General features: G+C 47.5%; 1 pseudogene; it reads left to right on the top strand.

Moving 5' to 3' along the window:
* The first annotated feature begins 20,752 nt into the window (after positions 1-20,752).
* Positions 20,753-22,952, top strand: LOC121823937 (uncharacterized; annotated as a pseudogene).
* The last annotated feature ends 1,268 nt before the right edge of the window (positions 22,953-24,220 follow it).

Raw genomic sequence — 24,220 nt, 5'->3', positions numbered from 1 at the left:
GAGTCACTTCATCAGGTCACCTGCCCAGATCTCGCTTCCAGGCCCACCTTAGGGGTTAGGGAGTGTATATGCATGATTGCATAAGTCTATGTTTGTGTGTAAATAAAGGTGTGGTTTCATGTGTGTAAATGGATGTGTGTACTTTGATGAGAGTATGAGAGAACAGTTATATATGTGTGTGTGTGTGTGTGTGTGTGTGTGTGTGTGTGGTGTGTGTGTATATTTGTTTGTGCATGTCTATGATTACATATGTGTGTGTGCACTGTGTATTAGTGTGTGTTTCCATGTGTATATCATAGGTGGGTATGTGGAAATATATGTATGTATGCACATGTCTGTGTCAATGTGTGCTTGTGTACACACATGCCACGTGTGAACATGTGTGGTACTGGGGGTTGGCTGTGTCTCTGAGTGTCTGCCTGAGTCTGTCTGTACATGTGAAGGGTGTTAAGTCTCAAGCACGGTTTGGTATGCAGAACTAACCACTGTCTCCACGAGGCAGAGCCATGTGGCAGGGCTTTCAGCTGAGGCTCGTAAATAATGTGTTGCTGATCAATGCCTTCTGTCTAAACTGGATTGAGCCAGTTTCTTGTGGAAAATCATGGTTCAAATTCCATAGGCTCTGTCCCAAAGGCCTCAGATGTCTGGCCCATCCCTGTAAACCCCAGAAAATATGTCATAAGGATATTCCTTCAGGTGTGAGCCCAAGTTCTGCCATCTTGGAGCTCAAATCATTTAGGCAGAGTGGGGTCACTGCCATCCATGTCATCGTAGACCCAAAAGTGATGGTTGGACTCAGAAGTTCCTCTAAAGAATTCAACCTAGGTTGCCTGCTGTCATGGTTGTTGTCTAAGTAAAAAGTTACATATGGGCTAAACATAAAACAACTCTCAAACACATTCACCATGGCAGCTTAGAAGCAAAACTATATATTTTTTACTTCATACAGCAATCCTTATTCAGTCTGTCTTCCTGTACGTCTTCTATACATTTTTAAATCTTGACCTTACAGATTGAATGAGTTTGATCATTGTCACCTTTCTGAACAAGTCTTTTCCTTTCACTGAACCCCAGTGAGTCTGGTTTCCCATCTCTCACCATGTAGTGGACCTGGGGTGTTCTGTGATTTCTCAGCCCTTGAGATAAGAGTTGAGTTGGGAGGCTAGCTGGCCCTCACCTTGGAAATTCAGGCTTATGTGCACAGAACCAGGATCTCAGGTGATTTACTGCATACTGCTGAGTCACAAACAACAACTTGTAATTCACAAAGATGTGGAGAACCTCAGGGAAGCCATGCAGTGAGGAAAACATGCACAAACTTTGTGCGTTAGGATTCCCTCCTATAAAGAAAAAAACATAAAGGTGTGCAGGGAGGCAGAGATGGGGACCCCTGGAGTGATGTCATACATGGAACATGTCGAATGGCGTCCTTAGGACATAGGCATCTCACTATATGTGTGCTTTTATTTTAAAAGATTGAAACACATATAGACTTCAATGATGTGAAACTGACCTTGAAATGCAAAGGACAAGGTGAATACTGGGTAGTGGGAAGGGAGAGACAAATGCATGAAAAACAGAAATGCTTATTATAGAATCCGGGTAGTCAGTACGCCAGTGTTCAGTGTGGACTTATTCCAATCCTTCTGCGTGGGTGACATTTTTTCAAAGAAGATGCTTCCTAAGTTTTGCTTGTCCCATTTCATAGCAACATGTGAGGCTGGGTGCACCACCCACCAAGCTCAGCACCCTTTCCCTTTCCCCACAAATACCCACTTTTCTCTCCACTATAGTCTTGGTGTTCTGCTGCGGCTGACTCTAGCCCTGACTCCTAAAGGACTGTATCCCCTTGCCTTTGATGGGCATTTTGATAGACATATGCCCAAAATTAGTCCAGGAAGACACCTCTTAGCTCTGGCCTCCGGTACAGGACTTTCCTGCTCATGACCCAAGTTCTGTCAGAAACCACCAGGTAGTGACTAGTGGAACCAGTCTCAGGATACAGAGATTAAAAACAAGATCACAGGGTTGCTACGGGATCAATTTATCCTTGAAGCCTAATCCCCATGAACCTGTGAGCTATAGTCAACCTGATTGTTATGTGACCCTACACTTTGGTTTAAATTAATAGTAGCCCCTGCTAGATACATGCAGAAATTACAGTTCAGTTTCACGTAGCCTTGAAAACCCTGCCTAGGCCGAATGAAGCACTAAATGGTGCCCTCAAGGGGCACCGCCATGCCTATGCTGTGGGTTTCCTAGTTTATAGAATCTTACTGGTATAGCTGCCACCAGCTGCCATTTTTATCATTTTTATTTCATTTTATTTTATTTTTATTTTTGTGGATGGAGTTGACTATCCTCAGGACAATAGATCCTTCACCAGAAATACAGTTTTATAAGACTGGGGCCTTTTCATAGCTTACTTCTCTTTAAAGAGAACGTTTACACAGTAATAAAAACATCATTCGCCTGTCCATCTCTACTACAAGAGGCAGGCAATGCCTACCTGTGAGGGAGCTAAGACTGCAGGCCTCGTCTGCAGGCTGAGCACTGGGACTTTCCTGTTGAGAGAGTCCCTGAGCAACGCTGACTGTCTCGCCCGCAGAGAGCTATTTCTGGGAAAGAAGAAACAATCGATTCTCTAAAAACACCCAGGATCCAGCCAAGCTTCCCCTTTCGAAGGAAGAACAGAAGTTTCCTCTTCCGTGTTCTTGTGGGAACCAAGGCAGGTGCGGGGATGTGAGGCCAGTGTCTAAAGAGGAGCCCTGCTGCTGGTGACAGGGCCAGCCAATCTGCCGATGAATAATCCCGAGTCACCCTGTGACAGCATGAACTCTGACTGTCCATACCGGCAGACAGTGATTAACACCGCAGTGGGCTCTTCCTTCCCATTGGAACTGGGGGTGGGGCCAATTTTTCTTTAACAAATAGCAAGAAAAGCAAGACAAAAACAGGAAGGGGGAATCTGTTAACCCCAAATCAAACATCTATAGGTATAGGATGTTGCCTTTATAGTGTGTATAATGTTACATCTACAATGTGTAGGATGTTACTCAAGTAACATTTGCTAAGGACTTTAGGGCTGGAGAGATGACTCCATCAATAAAGCGCTTGCTAGGCAAGCATGAGGATCTGAATTCAGACCCCCCAGCTGAAGGGCTGAGCAAAGGAACACATGACCATGATCCCTGCACTAAGGAGGCAGAGACTAGAGAATCCATGGGGCTTGCTGGCCAGCCAGTCTAACCGAAATCAGTAGAGCACCAGGTTCAGTGAAAGACCTTGTCTCAAATATCAAGGTGGAGAGAAACTGAGGAAGACACTTGATGTCAACTTCCAGCCTCCACACAATGTGCACCCACTCACACATGGTGGAGTTTGGGGGCCTTCTCCAGCAAGCAACACAGCAGCCATTTTGAAAGTTTGTTTAGAAGCTCATGCTATTATTCACATGCCAAGCAGCCAAGAAAGATCCGGAGTAAGAGGGCTTCCTGAACCAGCTCATTATTCATAGATCTCCAAAGGGCAGTAGTATTTTGGAGGCTCATTCCCAGTGTAGTCACATGGCTCCTCTGTATCTTCATTGTTCTCACCATATGCCCAGAGGTAACTGCCACTGGCTTCAGGCGCTGTCTGCAGCAGACACATCACAAAACATAGGGAAAAATCCACGCTAAATCTTGCAGTAACCATTAGGCTTCCCCAAAAAGGGTCTTGCCCCTCCACATGGGCTTGGGTGCCAGCACAGTGAGTCCCAGGAAATCTACACCCAGAGCAGTGGCATGCAGGTACCACAGCTCAACTTCTTCCTCAACTGGGCAGCTTAGGGACAAATCTACAATGCCTGCAGTCCCATACAATCATTGCTCTAGGAACGCAACAGGGTCCTTCTCCTGACCATATCATGGTCAGATGGGTCCCCCGCCTCTCATCTTTCATACAATAGTCGGCTTCATCCATGAACACCTGTTACGCATTTCCTCTGGTTTTGAACATCATTTCCACTCTGTTTCTTCTGGTTGCAAATTATTGGGCTTTGTTTGGTTTTTTGTCTATTTTGTGTATTCTGCCCCATGGGACCTAACTCTCATCTTTTCTGGAGTTCATCCAGGTTTTTTAAATCAATTAGCAAGTTGGCATACATTCTGGTTGCTCCCATCTCAAGACAGTCATTTCAGGCTGCCTGGTCCTGTGTATAGGTCTGGGGACAGATGCTGTCCCATACTCCAGGAGCAGAGGCTTCTCTGCTTGTGCTCCAGCTCACAGAAAGTCATAAAGATACAGTGCCGCCTCAGGGGCTGAGTTGGTCCCCCACCACCTCTGTCCACAGCTGGAGTAGAGGTAGCTGCTGCAGACCCCCAGCAGTGCCCACACCATGTACCCTGTGTTGGAGGCTGCCATCTGAAAGCTAAGTATAACCTATCATGTCCCATGGCCACAGCTGTCAGAGTCTGGAGATTTCCACCCACTTCTGGGTCCACACTTGAGAGAAGCCCTGTGTTTAGAGATCCTAACAGGCAGGTGGCAGCTGGCTGTCTCTGAGGTTCCCAGGCCTGCTCCTAGGGAAGCTGCCTGCCAGTTGCTGTGTCCATTTGCCCAGCTGGCCATGTGGAGGCAACAGAGGGATTGCCTGTTGAGATGCGTGATTGGCAAGGGAGCAAGTGCAGTGACCATCCAGCGGAGGCACTCATTTGTCATGTCCAAATAAGCGGCTGTCACTCTTCCTAACGGAACCCGAAATCACAGCCTTTCCTCACATCTCTCTTCTGCCTGATGCACGACAGCAGAGCAGGCCAGTGGGGCTTCTGTGAGGTTATACGATCCTTAAGAGAAGGAGGGCCGGCTCATAGAAAGTGGAAGGGACTCTTAGCAGTTCAAGAGACTGGGGCACCAGTGAAAGTCCAGTAACACCAGGAGCTACCAGGACAGGCTCACATGGCCCTTCTGGGGCCACCAAGAGGGTGAAACTTAAACAGCACAGACAACGTAACTTCCTAACAGGCATCCAATGTTAAATCAGGGCCACCGGACACAGGACAGGTAACTGTTGCCACAAGTGTGCCCCAGACCTTGAGAACAGCTGCCAATACAGATAAGCAAGAGGCCTGGGTGCAGCCTCCTTCTCTGTCCCATCCAGGGAGGCCGGCCACCTGAGAGATGCAGGCTGCAGGCTGCTGCCCAGCTGTTCTTGCAGGATTGTGAGTGGATGAAGGTGCAGAAAGCCCCAGCCTAGCAGAGATCTCAACTGTTTCTCTGCCGTGTTTTCTTTTTTGTTTTGGTTTTGTTTTTCAAGACAGGGTTTCTCTGGGTAGCTTTGGCTGTCCTGGCACTCACTCTGTAGACCAGGCTGTCCTTGAATTCACAGAGATCCACCTGCCTCTGCCTCCCAAGTGCTGGGACTGAAGGAGAGCACCATCCCACCAGGTTCTGCCATGTTTTTGATTTGCCAACATGATCCCTCTCACCATGAGCCACACCCTCAGAGCACAAAGGCCTACTTTTGGCTCCAAATAAAGGAGCATATCTCCATGAAAGTCTCAGTGTCCTTACCTGAATCTAACCAAGGTTTTCTGCACCTGAGGAAAATCTCAATAGGTTTTAACACCTGTAGTTATTCCTGTGAAGCCCTGGGCAAGACTGCCCTTTACTTACCTTAAAGCCTAAAGTTCTGCTAACTTTGAAAAAAAAAAAAAAAAAAAAAAAGCCTAAAGTTCTCCACCTGCTGTGGAGGCCCAAACCACAACCAGCCTGGTGTGTGCATATCACCATGAACGGAGGCTGGTAGATGGCCAGATACCCAGGGTACTAAAAATCACCTATTATTAATGGGTTGATGTTAATCTGTGTCTTTAAAACGAGTCGTACATTTTTACGAATTTGAGTGTTACAGAGCTTGGTGTATGTATATATTTAGGATAGTGATGTCTTCATGATTAACTGTTCCCTTTGTTGTTAACAGTTTTTTTTTTTTTTATTATCTACAGGGGCTGCCCCTTAAGCATCCACTGTCCTAATCAGTGGATTAGGACTTCGATGCTGGGTTAGGCTAGGCCACAAGGGCTGCAGCCTGAGGGGATTCTTTTCCCTCAGGCACTGACTCTTTCAGAGCTACTAAGGGAAACTATCTAAATCTAAAGAACTCAGTATTCAAAGGTTGAGATGGAATTCTGCTCACTCAGAGAGGCTGAATAGCAAGTAGCTAACCTTCTTCCTTTTGCTGGCATCTTCCAAAAAACCCAGCATCCTTCTCTCAGCCTCCACTTTAAAAAAAAAAAAAAAAACCCTTGCTACACATGGTTCCTCCCTACCATTTCCTGTCAGCACTTGCTGACTCAGCCTCTTGCTCAAAGGTTAATTTTATTTAATCAAACACGTCTTTGAATTGTTAACAAAAGCAGTAGGAAAAAAATGCAACCCACTTTAAAATAATATTCCACAACACCCTTGATTAAGGTGAAGTTTCCCTCTTTATCTTTTCTGATTAGTTTTAGTTTGAAGCCTATTTTGCCAGCTGTTAGGGTAGTGACACCTCCTTGCTTCTGAGTCATTTGATTGGAATACTTTTGTCCATCCTTTTACTCTACAGTAGTGCCTATCTTTAAAGTTAAGATGTGTTTCTTGTGGGCAACAGATAGATGGATTTTGTTTCTTGATCCTTGAAGTTAGCCTTTGCCTGTTGATTGGAGAATTGAGAATAATTAAAGTTATTATTGAAATGTGTATGTTAATTGCAGTCATTGTGTTGTTGGTTTTTGGTGTTATTATTTGTGTTCTCGGTAGTACTTTGTGTTTTAATAATTATGGCTTCATATCTCTTTCTACAGTCTCTTTCCTATGCTCAGTCTTCTCTTCAGCCCAAAATATTGCCTTCTGTATTTTCTTAATGTTTAGTTTGTTGGACATAAAATTTTTTAGACTGTTTATATCATGGACATATTTTTTCTTTCTCCTTCAAGCATGGTGGGCATTTTTGCTGCATCTATTAGTCTAGATTGGTGATCATGGTTTGTAGAACTTGGAGAGCATCGCTCTGGCACTTCTGGCTTTCAAAGTTTCCACTGAGAAATCAGCTGTTATTCTGATGGGTTTTCTTTATGTGCAACTCGTGCTTTTTTCTGTTGTAGCTTTCAATGCACTGTCTTTGTTTTGTATACTCGGTGTGTTTAACTGTGATATGCTGTGGGAATTTTCTTTTCTGGTCTCGTCTATTTTAGCGTTCTGTGGGCAGCTTGTATCTGGATGTGTGTATGTCTTTCCTCTGTTTGGGGAATTTTCTTCAATGATGTTGTTGAATATCTAGTCTATGCCATTGACTTGAGATTCTTCTCCTTCATCTATGCCTTTAATTTCATGGTGTTCCTTATTTCCTGTATGTTCCGTGTGTGTGTGTGTGTGTGTGTGTGTGTGTGTGTGTGTGTGTGTGTGTGTGTGTGTGTTCATATTCCTTGATTATTTGGCCTAAATACTCTACTTGATCTTTGAGCCTTGATATTTTATCTTCTGTTTGATGCATTCTACATGTTCCTTTGAGTTTTCTGGTTGAGTTATTGGAGGGTTCAAATCCACCTTCCTTTCAGCTTGAATCTTCTTCAGTGTTTCCGTCTCCGCCTCGAATTCTGTTCTCGGGTCCTGTACTGTCTCCATCGCTCCCATCAGACCTGGATGTGTGTTTTCCTGAGCAGCTCTCAGTTGCTTATTCCCCTTAATCTTTTCTCCTTCATTTCCTTGAGTCGGTTCTTTACAGCTCCTTTAAACTCCTCGAATTCTTTGGTGAAGTCTGTGATTACTCTTTTAAAGTCTGGGTCCTGGGGTTCGGCTAGATAATTCTCATTGACAAGCATTCCCCCAGGACTGGTAGGTGCCGGAGAGAAGACACTGGCTTGGTCTTTCACGTTGTTTGTGTTTTTGTGGTGAGATCTGGGCATATGGGTTTCTTTAGTTAATCCTGTGTCTGATGTGGCTAGAGCAGGTTGAGGTGAAGAGAGGAGGGGCAGGCAGGTCAGGCATAAAGGTTGGAAATGGCTTAAGTGAAATGAAGTCTGGGGGACAGAGGGGACTGTGCTGGAATGGAGGCTGTAACTCCTTTCCAGGTCTAGAGTGTGTCGGTTTATCTGGCTGGGTGAAGAGGTTGGTGTGGCATGGGATGGGCCCAGAGGACAACTTCGGGAGGTGAGTCTCTCCTTCCACCGTGTAGTTCCTGGGGATTGAATTCCAGTTATCTTGTTTGTCAGCAAGTGACTCTATACACTGTGCTGCCTTGCTGGCCCAAATACTGTAGTTTTAAAATATTGTTAGAGCTAACAACTGTATAAAAACAGCGAGAGAGGGAGAGTCTATTTTGTTTTCTCCTAAAACTCAACCATAGTACAGGGATTTTCTTAAACAAAGCAGCACAAACAGGAAACAAAGAGGAAAGTTCAGAAGCTCACGTCCACAGAGCTGAAAAAGTAACTAATAAGACAGTGGAGAATCAGAAGATGCCTCCTACATGCCCAGAGACCCAGAGTCCCGGAAGCCTTTGGCAGGGGTGAGATGCATGCGAGCTGAGAAGATGCCGTCAGGACCAGGTGACCAGGCTGCTCCCCAGTCCTGGAGCCTGGACTCTCTGCCCCCTGCATACACCAAGACGTCACCTCTAAGCCAGCTGGGACAGACATACAAACAAATCCAGCTTTGTCAAGGAAGCTGGCCAGTCTAAACGGAGTCCTGAAATACAGACAACACCTGAGCAGAGGGAATACAAATACAACCAGATGTGAAACATGGACACTGGAAGCAACTGAAGGAAGCAGGAGGTGTGTGTGGGAAGAAACCTTAACCTCGTTGCCCGGATGGGCACCACAACCATGAAGTATGGAGAAAATGCTGTGCTCTCATCGGAGCACACAAAACAAACACAAGAAGTCCCTGAAAGTCAAAGCAATGATGGGAAAAGTCCACAAGAGCTGGCACACAAAGGAAGAGCTGGGGAAAGACACCAAGATCAATAGGAGAGAAGTCTTGAGGGGCTGGGGATGGTTCCAGAAAAGGCCCAAAGATGGAAAAAAGAAACCACCAACTGCGAAGTCAAGAGAGGTTTGGTGGAACCAAAGGACTCGTCCCTTGGCAAGAAGATCTTGTGGGGTCCACTGTGAATGAAGACCACTTATTCATTCCGAACCTCATTAGAAGGATAGAAACCTGCAGGTCTCCAGAGACAGTGGGACACACAGTGGCTTCTAACATCTGCAGAGCATTCCTGGATGCTAGCAGATGTGGTATGACCTCACAACCCAGACACATCTACCTATCCAAACCATCTAACTAGTTCCCTGTGGGGTAGGACAGTCCATATGTCTGCATCTCGTGGAGAAAACCAGGAGAGAAGATGCTTGAGCCACACCCGGAGAGCCAACTTCCTGCACTGCAGTCATGAAACAAGCAGGCTGAAGCAGCGGGAGTCACAGGGTGGAGGACAGTGGAGGCACTGGGGAGATGGAGTATGGGGATTGGAGACGGGGGGGGGGGGGGGGGGGGGGGAGTGGGGGGGCAGGGGGCGGAGTCAAGTCATAATGTGGGGAATCTTTGGGGAGAAGAAACTGGCAGGACATGTAAGACCAGACATGGGGGTTTTGGGACCTTGGAGTCCATTCGTGCCTGTGCAGAGAGTAATGTGAGTGGGGAAATAGAAATGTTCATCCCCAGAGAAGGAAGCGCCATTCTGTTTGCTCAGTATTTATTATTTATATATCTGTAACAGAAAGGATGCAGTCGGAGCAGTGAGAGCAGGAAGGATTTGGCCTCTTCTCTTCAATCAGGGGAAGAAATACATGACATTCACCTTACAATACGGCCAGTGATTGGGTTATTTTTGTTTGTATTGCCCAAGCTGGTCTTGAACTTGAAATCCATCTATCTCAGCCTCCAGAGTAGCTGAGGCCACAGCACTTGGCTTTATGGCCAATCATTAGAGACCCCAGATGTTAAAAACAAAACAGGGTAGACTCAGGAAGAATGTCCTAAAGGATAAGAGCTGAGGCTGCTGTTTGCAGAACGTTCCATAATAAAAACTAATCACAACATCCAATATGGCCCTTATGAGGGCCTGTCCCAGCAGAGGGTGTGGGCCCAAGATAAGGGTGTGTCCCTGGAGCCTCATAGGCACTGGCAGTGCCCAGTACAGGTAACAGTGACTTGTTTCCCATGCCAGTTGTGGGGCCTTCGTGGAAACTGTGACTGTTCCCCCTGCTTTCTCACAGCCCCCCGGAATGGGAGGTCCTGTCTTCCTTGTGCAAACGTAACCTTGGTTTCAAGTCCTGCTCAGCCACAGACGTGGTTTAGAAAAAGCACCATGTGGACTTCGTGGGATCACCAAGCCTTTTCGGGGGCCACCTCCTTATCATCAAGAGGTCTAAAGGACGAAGATTATAATGCCAAGAGGTCTGCACATAAAACCAGATGGCCATCCACCAGTGGCATTGTGGGCAGGAAGAAAAGTGGAGGTGGATCCTCATCTTAGCCCCATTGTGCCCGGGGCACCAGCCATTTCAGCACAATCCAAACTGAGGTTTAAGGCTTGTATACACCCGGAGCTACCACTTCCTTCAAATCACACAACATTCGTGGAGCAATACCTCAGTTTCCCAACGTAAGATATGAGAGCAGGTGCTTTAAGCCAACAGGAAATAAAAGGAGCTGTAGAAACAGACAGTGTGGCTTTAACCCTGGGAGCACTGAGAGTCCGAGACTCTGCCTCCCTGTTCTAGCTGTGACTCACCCTTCCCTCAGGGAAACTGGGAACTGAGTCAAGACACAGTCATGGTTGCTGTTTGTGATGCTTTGGAGCAATCTGTACCTAGTACACTCACTGGGACTGAGAAGAGTCAGGCACACGCAGTGGATGGGTGCACGGTGTGAGTGTGAACATGCCTGTGGGGCCCCTCTACACCTGTGCTTGTGAACTATCGTGCATATGTGCCGTGAGCAGTGTGCTCAGGGCATTGGAGTCCCTGTTCCAGGGAGCACCTAACTGAGCCATTCCATGAGTAAGCTTCCCTTTCCAAGCCACAGGTAAAGCCTCCAGCTGTTACCTTTCACCTCAGAGAACACTAAGTTAAAATTATTAGGAGAAGAAGAAAAGGGTTCCTTGAGTGTCTGTGACCTTAAAAACTTAATACAAAAGTCAAGAAGTCATTTTCTTAATAGGACAACCTGTTGCAGGCTTGGGAATGAGCTGACTACAACCCACATCCCCTTGTGGGTGCCCTGTAAGCTCTGGGCAGCCCACATTCTCAGTTCTTAAAGGGGCTGGTACCTGCAGAGCATCGGATGTGGCATGCTGGCCACTGGTCTGGTCTGATGGCTGGGAGCTGCGGTGTCTTCCATCAGGTCTGCTCCTTTGCTCTCAGGAAACCCTGCCGTGGCCAGAGACTATTTTTACCTCAGAGCTGACTCAGAGAATCAAGGCCACCTAAAACGTGCGCTGGTGTGGCTCTGGCGGTGGGAAGACACCCAGCCGAAGGCTCTGCAGAGCCAACCAGAGCTTGTCACGCCAGCTCCTGTTAAAACACCTTTTCATTTCCTCAGAAAAATGAGCCAGGTATATAATCCAGATTGTGGAAAGCACATGAAAAACAGGAGAAAGAAACAATAGGTGCTATCCGTTGAAATGTAGCATGTTGACATTTTATACATGCCCTTACAAAAGTGTGATTGTGAAGCTGTGTGTGTTTGTGAGGATGAGTGTGTGGATGCTGAAGTCAGACTGCCAGGGTCAGAATCCACCCAGAGCCTGAAGAGTCTCAGGTGAGACGGTTTCTCTCAAAATGCTGGTCTCCTGAGTGTCACTTGGGGAAATAAGAGAACCTCTCTGTGACATCAGTGTGGATCCTACACACAGGTGCCTACAGTAGAACTCAGCACTCAGGAGGTGTTTAACAGATGATTGTAGAGCTGATATGGACACCAAATGGACACCAAGCTTGACCTTTTCACACAGAGTCTCATCACGTCCCGTGATAGTGCAGTCTTTGTGTGTGCATGCAGGAATATGAATATATACATATTCATGTATACGTGAATGAACATATATGTGTGTCTGTGCCATATGGAGGCCAGAGGTCAACACCAGGCATCTTTTTTTTCAGTCACTCTCTATCTTTTTTTGAAACAGTGTCTCCCACTGAGCCCAGAGCTCACTGTTTCAGCTAGACTGGCTGGCCAGCAGGCTCTGGGGATTCACCCGGCTCCATCCTTCAGTGCTAGGGTTACATATGTACGCCATACCTGGCTTTCTAATGTATGTGGTGGGCATTTAAACTCAAGCCATCAATGCCACGATGGCAAATGCTTTACCAACTGAGGCATCCCCCCCAACCTGAAACGATGATTCTAATCCGAGGAACTATTTCCTGCCTGCTGGAAGTTCATGCTGTTTCTGATTATGACACTCTCTTGCATGTGAGGCCAGGTGACCATCTGCACTCTCTTCCTTAGGATGAGTGGTGGAAATCCTGTTGTGGATAAAGTATGCGGGTGCACTTGGTTGTGTTACACCAGGCGTGTGACCCCGCCGAGGAGTGTCCCTGGAGCACAGCCTCCCCATCCTTGCCACCTGCCAGCACCCAAGGCTAACAGAGCTTCACATTCAAAAGCAACGGCGGGTGTCAGGCGGGACGTTTGGGATCAAAGAGAGAATTTGAGGCAGAGTGTTGCTCGTTCTCCTGGAAGACCACTCCGGTGCCTGCGCCTGTCCTGGTTTGGAGCCCCAACCTCCTTCCCAGGAGTCTTCAGGGAACCCTCTCTCCGCAGACAACAGTCTTAGCCCCAATGGGGCAAGAGTACAGCATGACGCCATTCCTTCTCCTTGGGGTTCAACCCGGACAGAAGGACGTGAGTCAAGCCACTGAGCAAACCCTCGGCCCTGTGCCTGCTATTCGGCGTGCTTACTGCAGATTTGAATCCTACCTCTGCTGTCACGGGTCTGACTTAGCACTGTAAGCTCCTCATGCATTTTGGACTCAGGAAACATATAAATTGTTGCTGGAGGGCTTCTCTCCAGGTTCCACCAAGCCCCGCAGCCCCACAATCCACGTATAAAATAATCACTCAGATGCTTATATTACTTATAAACTGTATGGCCGTGGCAGGCTCCTTGCTAACTGTTCTTATATCTTAAATTAACCCATTTCTATAAATCTATACCTTGTCACGTGGCTTGTGGCTTACCAGTACTTTATATCTTTCTTGTCCTGGCTGCTCCAGGAGGTCTCCCTTTCCTTCCTCCTTCCTCAATTCTCCTCTCTCCTTGTCCCGCCTATACTTCCTGCCTGGTCACTGGCCAATCAGTGCTTTATTTATATAGAGCGATATCCACAACAATAAATATCAACACAAAAGGACAAAGGTAGTGAGTGTTAGAAATGATGACATGTAGTGGTCCTCACCTAGCCGAAGCAGGAGAGACACGCAGATTCAGAGACAGCCAAGGAAGCGGGTCTGGGCTGGAAACTGGATGAGTATGTTTCACGAGCGTGCTGAGATCTAGTGTGACATGGGTCATGGCTGAGCTTTATTCCCACCCACCCACCCCCACGCCCATGGCGCAGTTACCATCCTGAGAGCTGCTGAACCATGGATTGTCACCTTCATAGAGTTCAAGGAGACAGCATTATATTATCCTGTAACTTTGTGGGAAGCTAAGGCTACTGTGTTCCATGTTTCTATTTAGGCTTCAAAATCTTAAAATAAAAAAAAAAGGAACCATTGCAATGAAATCTAAAGCATTTTATAAATTTCCAGAAAGCATATACTACCTGAAATAAAAAAAATAAAGTATGATAAGCTACATAAAAATTCTTCACAAAAAAAAATCTAGTTCCAAAAGAAGAAGCTAAATGGTCCATTTGGCCACAGCCCTCTGTGAGTGACCTGCCCTTTGCCAGCATGACCTTTACACCAGTGGACATCACAAGATGCATAGATGGACCCCAGCTTCCGCACAGGGCAAACATGCACCTACCCAAGCTACCCAGCACCTCCAGGGAAGGGATTTCAGACTGCATTCCAACAAGGCATCCGGAAACCAACAGCATGGGCACCCCCCTTGAGAAAATGCTAGGTCTCCTCAAATGCCGTTGTGGAATATCGCCTCTCCCTGTGTTTAGAACAGGTTTTGTTCCTGTAAGAACTCAATTACAGGAAGATAGTATGTGTTCCTTCTCACTCCGCTCACCCTTAATCAACCAGTCCCTCAACAATTACTTACTGAAGACCATGTGGTTTTTAACATGGATCTGGAAAAGGCAAAAACAGAAAAAAAAAAAAAAAAAAAAAAGTCACTTGTTATCAAACTGTTGGTCGTCTAGCAGGTAGACCCTGACGGCAGAGGAGAGTGTTAGGAGGCAGATTGGAGGGACATACCCCTTTCTGGAGTACTGGGAGTACTCGTTATCAGGGCACTTTTAATATGGTAGAAGCGCTGCTCACGCCAGTGGGCTGTCTTCCTTTGTAAATGCCTTCTCAGTGCTTTCTGGGAATGACGACACTATCAAGAGCTGATTCTTCAACAGGCCCTTCCCTGATGCCTGGCAGCCACGATTGGGGAGTGTCATCCAAGCACATCCTACGACTACCAGCCAGCTTTCCCTTGTGACACTCAGACTGCTTTGGACACAATATAGCAGTGGTTCCCAACCTGTGGATCGTGACCTTTTGGGGACAAAAAGACCCTGTCACAAAGGTCATATATCAGACATCCTGCATATCAGATATTTGCATTATGATTCATAACAGTAGCAAGATTACAGTTATGAAGTAGCAACGAAAACAATTTTATGGCTAGGGGTCACCACAACGTGAGGAGCTGTATTAAAGGCCACAGCCTTAGGAAGGTTGAGAGCCACCACTCTATTGTCACCCTCTGAGGTCACTCCTGCAGTTGCAGGGGACCACTGTTCCCTCTGCTGAAGACAGCTCCAGAAAGTCCACCATACTAGCCTTGAAAACAGCACTCCAAGCAAGATGGGTCTCAGAAAACTCTAGATGGCCACCACCCCGCCCCAACCCTTGGCCAGGAGGGGCACTTTTCTGTAATGACCCAGCAAAGGCTTGTGGTTGGTGCAAACACAGTCCTTCATTTGCATGAGGGACTGTGCCCTGAGGGGTGTGGTAAAGCATTTATTTATACTTACCCTGTTGTAGCAACTTTAGGCTCAATAAAAGGTTTGTCTAGAGTTGTGTGGTATTTTGTTTGTGTTCTGACAAATAAACCCTACCTGGAGATCAGAGTGCAGAGCCAGCCACTAGATAACCAAAGAGGCCAGGCAGTGGTGGCACCCACCTTTAATCCCAGCACTTGGGAGGAGGAAGCAGGAAGATCAAGAGTTCAAGGCCACCCTGGGCTACACAGGATCGAACCAGTCTAATAGAGAAACAGAGCTGGGCAGCGGTAGTGCACGCCTTTAATCACAACACTAGGGAGGTGGAGACAGGAATATAAGGTGGGGAGACAGGATCTTGGTACCCCATTTGGCCCGAGGAGTCGTAGAGGTAAGAACTCTCGAGTGGCTGCTGCCCTGCTTCTCTAGCCTTTCAGCTTTCACCCTAACATCTGACTCCAGAATTTTATTTAATAAGACTAATTAAGATCACGCTTCATGTTGGTAATTAGGTCTGGGTGATGCTGAGACCTCCCATCTTCCCCTATCAATGGTCATTCTGGGGGCCAGCATGATAAAAATCCCATAGTGTGCTCTGTCAAGGAAACTGAGTCTACAGAACAGGATAGCTCGACATCTAGACCATGGGCTGGGGAGACAGACACTAACCTCAACATCTCAGTGTCCTGGTGAATAAGGACCCACACTCTATCAAGGAAAGAGAACTTGTCGTTTGCTTTATGTCACTCAAGGGGCTCCAAGCAGCAGGGAGGAGTCGATGCAGGATGGACAATGAAGCAATAGTCAGGTCACTGTTCCCTGGGGGATGGTGGGTCCCAGGGAATGGGGACTCTAAGCCCCGCGGCAGCTTGTATTTCAGGCTTAGCTTGTTAAGATTCTTAGCCCTTGAGAGGTGGATCTCTGGGGAATAGGCAGGATCCCTAGGGGATCTCCAGAAAAAAGACTGGTCCCAAGGAAATAAATGGATCCCCAGGAAATAAGTGGATTCCTGAGAAACAGGTATGAACCCCTAGGATAGGTGAATCACCAAAGAATAGGTGAGTATCCAGCAGCCCTTGTGCCGCTTCTGGTCTCTGAGGGCACTCTGGTCTTGGGATCTGTGTGGTACAGTGGCTTTCCCTTCTGATCCTGCCAGTGATGAATTGTGGTGGCCGGTGGTCTCCATACCATGTCACACACACACACACACACCAAGCTCAGCTTTCTCATCTCTAGATCTCTAGATGTTGATGGGAAGGAGAATGTGCCCACTCTGTAGGGTCAGGATTATCATTTCTAGTGTAGCAAAAGCAGATGAACAACAGACCTACCATTTTGTGAGTAAAATCGATTGTTTTCTTTTCTGCCACCCCATTTAATATTTATAGGCCCAAATGAGCATTATAATCAATAGGACAGCCAAACTAAAAAACTTATTTTTACTAAAAAGGTCTTTCATGGAAAATAAAATTACCTGTTGTAATTCTTTCTAATTCAAAATTATGTGCAACTGGGATGTTCATGTGGTAGCGTGAATTCCCAGGCCCCAAGCAAAAGCTGCTTCCAAGGCCATCATTCATAAACTGAGCCCTGACAGTGCTGAGTCCAGCTCAACAGAGCCAGGGCTCCTCCCTAGCCTGTGGTGCTGGGACTCCTGCCCTGGTATCCCTGCCTGATCCAACCTGCTATCTCTTAACACTTGCCCATGGACAGCTCACAGATACCAAACCAGGACTATGCACTCCTCAGCCCAGTACCTCCTTAGCCAAGACCTCCCACTGCTGGATGACAGAGCTCATTAGCGGAAGGATGATGAGAGGTCAGACCCTCTTCCTCTGCTCAATATACCCTCTCTTCAGCCATCCTGGAAATTACTCCAAGCCTGTCATCATGCCCAGAGTCCCCACCACATGCCTAGTATGCCCTGCCACACTTATTTCCACCCACTCACCCCTCCACTTATAGGTGGCCCCTTTCAAGTCTCCTACAGTGAACTGGATTCTCTGCCACCTGCCCTGATACATCCCACAGCTTACCATGTTGTTATCTTTTCCCTTTTAATTGGGGTACAATTATCCTTACCCCCCAAAACTGGACAGACTACTCTGTGATGACAGTCTTCGAAAGGTAGTCATCTGTGAACTGAGCTTCTTGTCCCCAGCCCCAGTCCAAGTCCCACACAAAGGCTGGGGACCTGAGAGAGTGAGACTGGGCCTTTGGATTTCCTCTACTCACATGGTGCCTTTAGAAATGGCCTCTTCTAATGCAAATAGATCCATATCTATCACCATGCACAAATCTCAAGTCCAAGTGGATCAAAGACCTCAACACTAATCCAGTTACACTGAACCTGATAGATGAGAAAGTAGGAAGTAGTCTTGAGTGCATTGGCACAAGAGACAATGTCCTGAACAAGACACCCATACTGCAGACCACTAAGATCAACACTTAACAAATGGGATGTCATGAAACTGAAAAGCTTCTGTAAGGCAAAGGATACCATCAATAAGACAAAACAGCAGCCTTCAGAATGGGAAAAGATCTTTACCAACCCCATATCTGACAGAGGACTGATTTCCAAAATATATAAAGAACTCAAGAAACTAGACATTAGCAAACCAAATAATCCATTTGAAAAATGGGGTATGCATCTAAGCAGAGAATTCTCAACAGAAGAATCTCAAATGGCCGAGAAACACTTAAGGAGATGTTCAACATCCTTAGCCATCAGAGAAATGCAAATCAAAATGACTCTGAGATTCCATCTTACACCTGTCAGAATGGCTAAGATCAAAACTACAAGCAACGGCTCATGCTGGAGAGGATGCGGAGCAAGGGGAACACTCCTCCATTGCTGGTGGGAGTTCAATCTTGTACAGCCACTTTGGAAATCAGAATAATAGTTTCTCAGAAAACTGGGAATCAATCTACCTCAGTACCCAGCTATACAACTCTTGGGCATATACCTAAAAGATGCTCAATCATACCACAAGGACACTTGCTCAACTATGTTCACAGCAGCTTTATTTGTAATAGCCAGAACCTGGAAACAGCCTAAATGCCCCTCAACTGAGGAATGGATAAAAAAAAATGTGGTACATTTACACAATGGAGTATTATTCAGCTATTAAAAACAAGGATACCAGGAAATTTGAAGCAAATGGATGGGAGAAAAAAATCATCCTGAGTGAGGTAGCCCAGACCAAGAAAGACAAACATGGTATGTATTCACTTATAAGTGGATATTAGATGTAAAATAAAGAATAATTATGCTACAGTCCACAGACCCAGAGAAACTAGGTAACAAGGAGGGTTCATGGGGAGGGGAATGCCCAGATCTCCCTAGAAAGGAGAAATACAGGAGATTTTGTGAGTGGACTGCAGATGGGTGGGGATGGGAACAAGAGGTTGGGTGGGGGTAGAGGAAGAGAATACAGAAAGAGACTACTGGAAAGTGGGGGGCATTTCAGGGTCAGGTAAAAACCTAGTACAAGGGAATTTCCCAGGAATATACAAGGATGATCCTGGCTAAGACTCCTAGCAATAGTGGATATGGATACATAGCCTGTACTGGCCATCTCCTGTGACCAGGCAAAACTTCCAGTGGAGGGCATGGGACACCAGCCCTGCCACATAACCTTTGACCTACAGTCTGTCCTGCCTATAGGATGTGCTGGGGTAAGGGTGTCCTAGAGATTGAGGGAGTGGCCAACTAATGACTGGTATAGCCTAAAACCCATGCCAGGAGAGTAAGTCCACCCCTGACACTGCCTGGAGCACCAGGACCCACTGGTTGGATAATCCAGAGACCTAGGACAGAACCAAATATGACTGGAGGAAAACATGTCAATGTAATGATTCCTAAGATATTCAGCTATACACATAGATTGATGCCTAGCTCAGTTGTCATCAGAGAGGCTTCATCCAGCAACTGATAGAAACAGATGCAGCCAAACATTAGACAGACTTCAGGGAATCCTGCAGAAGAACAGGGAGAAAGGATTGTAGGAGCCAGAGGAGTCAAGGTCACCACAAGAAAACTCACAGAATCAACTAACCTGGGCTCATAGGGGCTCACAGAGACTGAACCGACAACCAGGGAACCTGCATAGGACTGACCTAGACACTCTGCATATGTGTTACAGTGGTGTAGCTTGCTTCTCTTGTGGGACTCCTAACAGTGGGGACAGGGGCTGTCTCCAACTCTTTTACTGGCTTTTGGGACCCTACTCCTCATACTGGGTCACCTTGCCCAGCCTTAACATGGGAGGTGCTTAGTCTTACTGCAACTTGATATGCCATGTTTGGTTGATACCCATGGGAGACCTGCCCTTTCCTAAACAGAAACAGAGGAGGAGTGTACTGGGGGGAGGGGGACTGGAACGGGGGAGTACAGGGGGGAGGGGGAGGGGGACCGGAATGGGGGAGAACAGGGGGGAGGGGGGAGGAACTGGAAGGAGAGGAGCGGGAAACTGTGACTGGGGTGTAAAATAGATAAATTTTTTGAAAAAAAATAAAAAAGGTCTCTTCTGCTTTGTAGAGTTAGAAGATGGCCCCGTGAAGGGAAGAGAAACCACTGTGACCTAAACTCATTGCCTGTGTGACCACTTCCTCTCCCAGGGAGGACAGATGTCCCAAGTGTCCTATGGTGTCAGGGTCAGAAGACAGAGCCACATACAGGGCTCCATTTACCATCCGCTCCCACAGCAGGGCCGTTTCCTCCCTGACCAGCAGAGTTGCATCTGGGCAGCCAAGCATCTCTGCGGCCTCATTCTGCTAAAGGGTGCTCCTTCCTCATCTCCAGCACAGACTAAGGATACCCACAATGCCTCTTGTCTAACAGCAAGTTTGGAATACTCCTCTGCCTGTGGCTTCTAAAGCTAATGGATGTCACTGGGCCCACCCCGTGAGGCACCCAATCAGTCTCACAGCCTGGAGCCCAGATGTACCAACACAAACCCTGGTAGTTCTGAAGAGCAAGCCCACAGCCCAAAAGGCCAAGTCTCTCCGTTCTACACTACGCAGAGCCCCGGGCTGTGTATGGTTAAGAATGTGGCATTAAGGCCCCTCACCACCTCAGAAGTCACTTTGATGTGATTTCTTTGATCAGCTGAGATGCAACAGGTTTAGTTTCTGTTGGGGACAGGACACTGGACAGTGCTCCCAGGCAGTGGCAGCCTGTGCTCCTAAAGAAGCTGACTCTGTTCCCTGTCCCCAGCCACTGGTAGAGACCCAGAAGTGCTACCTACTGGGTGGTGTGCACTCAATCCCCAGAGAGCCCTGCTTTCAATGGCCTGGGGACTGTGGATACCATTCTTGGTCTTTACAATGTGAAAGCCTGGACTTAAAGCACCACTCGGGGTGCTGTTGTGGATGAAGGTGACCATGGTGGAGTCCATTGTTCCCCTTCAGGAACAGGGTAGCAAGCAGCTGTTGGTGGCTTGTCCCAAACTTGTGCTGCACATCAGAGGGAGCCCCCAGCCCACAACCTCCAGCCAACAGGAGCTGAGACGGTAAGACGTCATCGGGTCAGGAGGCAGCAGTCGGTAGCTAAGGCAGAATGCCAGAGACATCTTCAGGAAGGGCCTGCCTCCTAGATATGAATTTGGACAATGTGGGTCCCGGCTCCCGAGGCAGGGCCCTCCAGACTCCGAATGTTGACGAGCCAGCAAAAGCTCAAGGCCACGCCAGCCCCGGGGCCGCCCGCTGTCAGCCACACTTTCTTTTCCTGTGGCAGTCGGGATGGTGAAGACAAGTCGTCTCTAGAGACAACCTCAGACTTCTGTTTTCAAATTGGAAACAGCATTACTGGCTCTAATTTTCTGTGAAATTAACCGACACTCTCGCTCTCCTCCAGCGCTCGGGCTGCCATCCTGTGGGCGACAGCGGAACAGGAGCCGAGAGCGGGTTTCCACGGGAGGAGGTCCTTGCTCCGGGGAGGCTCGAAGCACCCATGGGAAGAAGAGTTGTCGTCCTCGTGGGCCCTGTAGGTTGAGCCTGGGCAGAGGGCCCCCCTCACCCGGAAACAGAGGATCTCATACAGTAGTGGTGGCCTCAGACTGATGTCCGGCAGAACCCCTGGACGGCGGTGGGGGTGGGGGGTGCTCTCTATCTGACCCTACAGAGTCCGAGCAAACCGGGGTCTGTAACCGACCTGGAGAAGCAGTGAGACACAGCCAGGCTCTCAGCCAACGGTCCCGGGTCACCCAAGTCTTTAAAGGCTCTAAAACCCTCTGAGGGGCGGAGGAGGGGTGTTTCTCATGAGATTTCTGGGAACCAACTTCAGAAAGAAACCAGCCCTGCCCAGGAAGGGCCGGCAGGTGTCTCCTAGAGGTGTCAACAGATGTTTGCACATGCCAGTCTTTACCGTGAACTGAGAAGGGTCCTCCACTGAGAAGGTTCCACCGATTCTGTCCTGCTCTGGCCTCCTTGCCGAGGCAAACTTTACCACTGTGGAGAGAACTTTGCCTTTAAAGTTTGGGTCTTGGGGGTTTTTGGGGGGGAGGGGGGTGTTTGTTTGTTTGTTTTTTAGAAAAAGACATCACAGTGTAGCCCTGGTGCCCCTGACTCCCAAGTCCTGCGATGACAGACATGAGCCATCAAGCCCAACTTAAGTCTTTTTATAACCTTTAACACTGCAGTTAAAACTCCTCAGTGGTACTATTTGCCAAGAAGTCTGCTGTGCAGTTTTTTAAAGCATTTGTTTTAGTTGAAGGAAAATGAACCAATCACTCTGTATGTTCAGACCCTGCTTCCGACTCCAAGGTGTGCACCATGGTAGGGCTTAGAGTCTATGCTCAGGAAACCATCTGAACTCCTGCCCACATGGCAGCCACAGAGGCAGTCGAGAGCCCTCCGGAGGGAGCAGAGCTTATGGATGATCTCTGTACCTCATTCCCTACCCACTGGGATTTTGTCACTTGAAACACAGCCAGAGATGGGTACGATGGCTGATGCCCAACGTTTATGAAGCTAAGGCAAGAGGATTATTGAGGGACTAAGGCAAACCTAAGCTCTATAGTAAGTTTCAGGGTAGCCTGGGCTACAGAGGGAGACTCTGTCTCAATTGAACCAATTGAGAATTGATTCAGTTCTCAAATGAATCAATCCTCCTCATCACTGATAGGACATTCAGAGTTTGTTGTTGTTGTTGTTGTTGTTTTGTTTTTGTTTTTGTTTTTGTTTTGTGGAGTTTGGCTCAGTGGCCTATGTCTTCTCTGGGCTTCATGGTGGAAAACTGGCCATGACTCTAAGTGTTGTGGGTCAGAACGTGGCTTTGGTGGGGTAAAGGAACATGCCATCCCTGTCACATGCACGCCACTTACTGACTTCCAAGTTCCCACACAGTACCCACCCCTTCTCAGAAGCATGCAAGAAAAGCTTGGGAGAAGGTAGCTATCGATGCAAAATGGACAACCACAAGAAGGACCAAGAGAAAGGAAAGTCAAGATGATGGATTTTGATTGTTTCAGAGTCACGTGAGAAAAGAAAAACAAGGAACGGAATAATCAAGAACGAAGTCAAGAAGCATCGAAAAGAGCCTATGCTGGGAGCTTTCCTGGACCCCCCTGCTCCCCGCCAAAACAAATGTCAGTTGCCCTTATGGCTATAGCAACAGTTGGCTATAGGAGCTGCTGCTGCTGCTGCTGCTAAACTACCAACCGATAGGGGCAACGGGGGCAGGCAAGAAGGCCCCTGCCCAGAAGGCCCCTGCCCAGAAGGCAGGGACTCCTCCACAAGCTCAGAAGGGTCAGGATATTCCAGCCCAGGAAGCACCTGCTCCGAAGGCACCTATCTGGCAAGAAAGCATAAGACATTTTTTAAAAGGAATGAAGGTTCTTTTTGGCTAAAAGAAAACAGTTAGCTAGAGTGGAATACCCAGAATTCCAAAACAAAGTCACGAAGGGCTAACCCTTTCCTGAAAATGGACAGATGTACCTTCGGTGGGTTTTGAAAACCATGGTAAAATAGACTGTCTAGTTTACCATCCTGACTAGCTCCAGGCATACAGTTCAGCAGTGGGTGAACATCCACATGACTGCGTGTCCATTGCCACCACCCACAGATTCTTCCATTGTATATAGATGGAACTCTGTCCCCACTGAACTCCGGCTCCCTGTACCCCTCAGCACCCACCCGGCCCTCTGTCTCTATGGGTTTGGGGGGATCACATATGGGTGCCCTTTTTTGACATCTCATCAAATTGTTCTCAAGGCTCAACCATGTGTTACCTGTGTCACAGGTCTTTCTTTTTTAGGGAGGAATGCTATTCTGTAGTGTGTGTTTTCCACTCATCTGTCCATCAATGCAGTTTGGTTCCATCTTGGCTACTGTGAACAGTGTGACTGTGAACAGGATGAGTGAACAACTCCATAAAATCCAGGCTCCATTCCTTCGGGTCTATATTCAGTCTTCCCTGTTTCATAATACGTGATTTTATCTTTCTTTAGGTGTTTTACCCACTTGTAAAATCTTACATTTATTTAGTTGAGGTGTACCTGTAATGAATATTTTTCAAATTTGTAAGTACAGATACCTCTAAATCAGCTTTCTGCTAATAAATACTCCTGGTCTTATGGAATGGAGGGGAGAAAACAAAGCGAGAGAAGAGGCAGGGGAGGTGGGGGAGGAGGGGGAGGTGTAAAACCCTGACCCACATCCCAGGGCCGAGCTCTGTCCGGCTTCTCCTGCTGTGGCTGCTCCTCTTCCTCCACCATCTACAGCCCTCCTCCTCTCTCCTCTCCCCTGTCCCTGCTAGGGCAAGCCAGGTCTTTCTCACTTCCATTCAGCCTCGGGCTCCTTCCTGCTTCTGAAGCCGTCCACTGTTGTTTCTGGATCGCGATGGCACCCGTCTCAGGATCCATCCTCACACTGTTCGCTAAGTGGTGGGGAGGCGCAGGCTCTGTTTGGAGGACGTGGTGAACACAGAAAGATAAACTTCACGGTACATGAGTAATATTTGAAGATACAATTGTGCCCCAGTGTGGTGACAGTTCAGAATGCAGACCCGGGAACCTCCACCAGTGTGGGTGTGACAAGCTTGCACAGAGCCACGTGCATCGTGCCCTGTTTGGAGTCAG

The sequence above is a fragment of the Peromyscus maniculatus genome, chromosome 19 (genome assembly GCF_049852395.1).
Source record: "Peromyscus maniculatus bairdii isolate BWxNUB_F1_BW_parent chromosome 19, HU_Pman_BW_mat_3.1, whole genome shotgun sequence".
Lineage (NCBI taxonomy): Eukaryota > Metazoa > Chordata > Mammalia > Rodentia > Cricetidae > Peromyscus > Peromyscus maniculatus.
The sequence above is the reverse complement of the archived record's forward strand: the minus strand, read 5'-3'. Positions and strand labels throughout refer to the sequence as shown.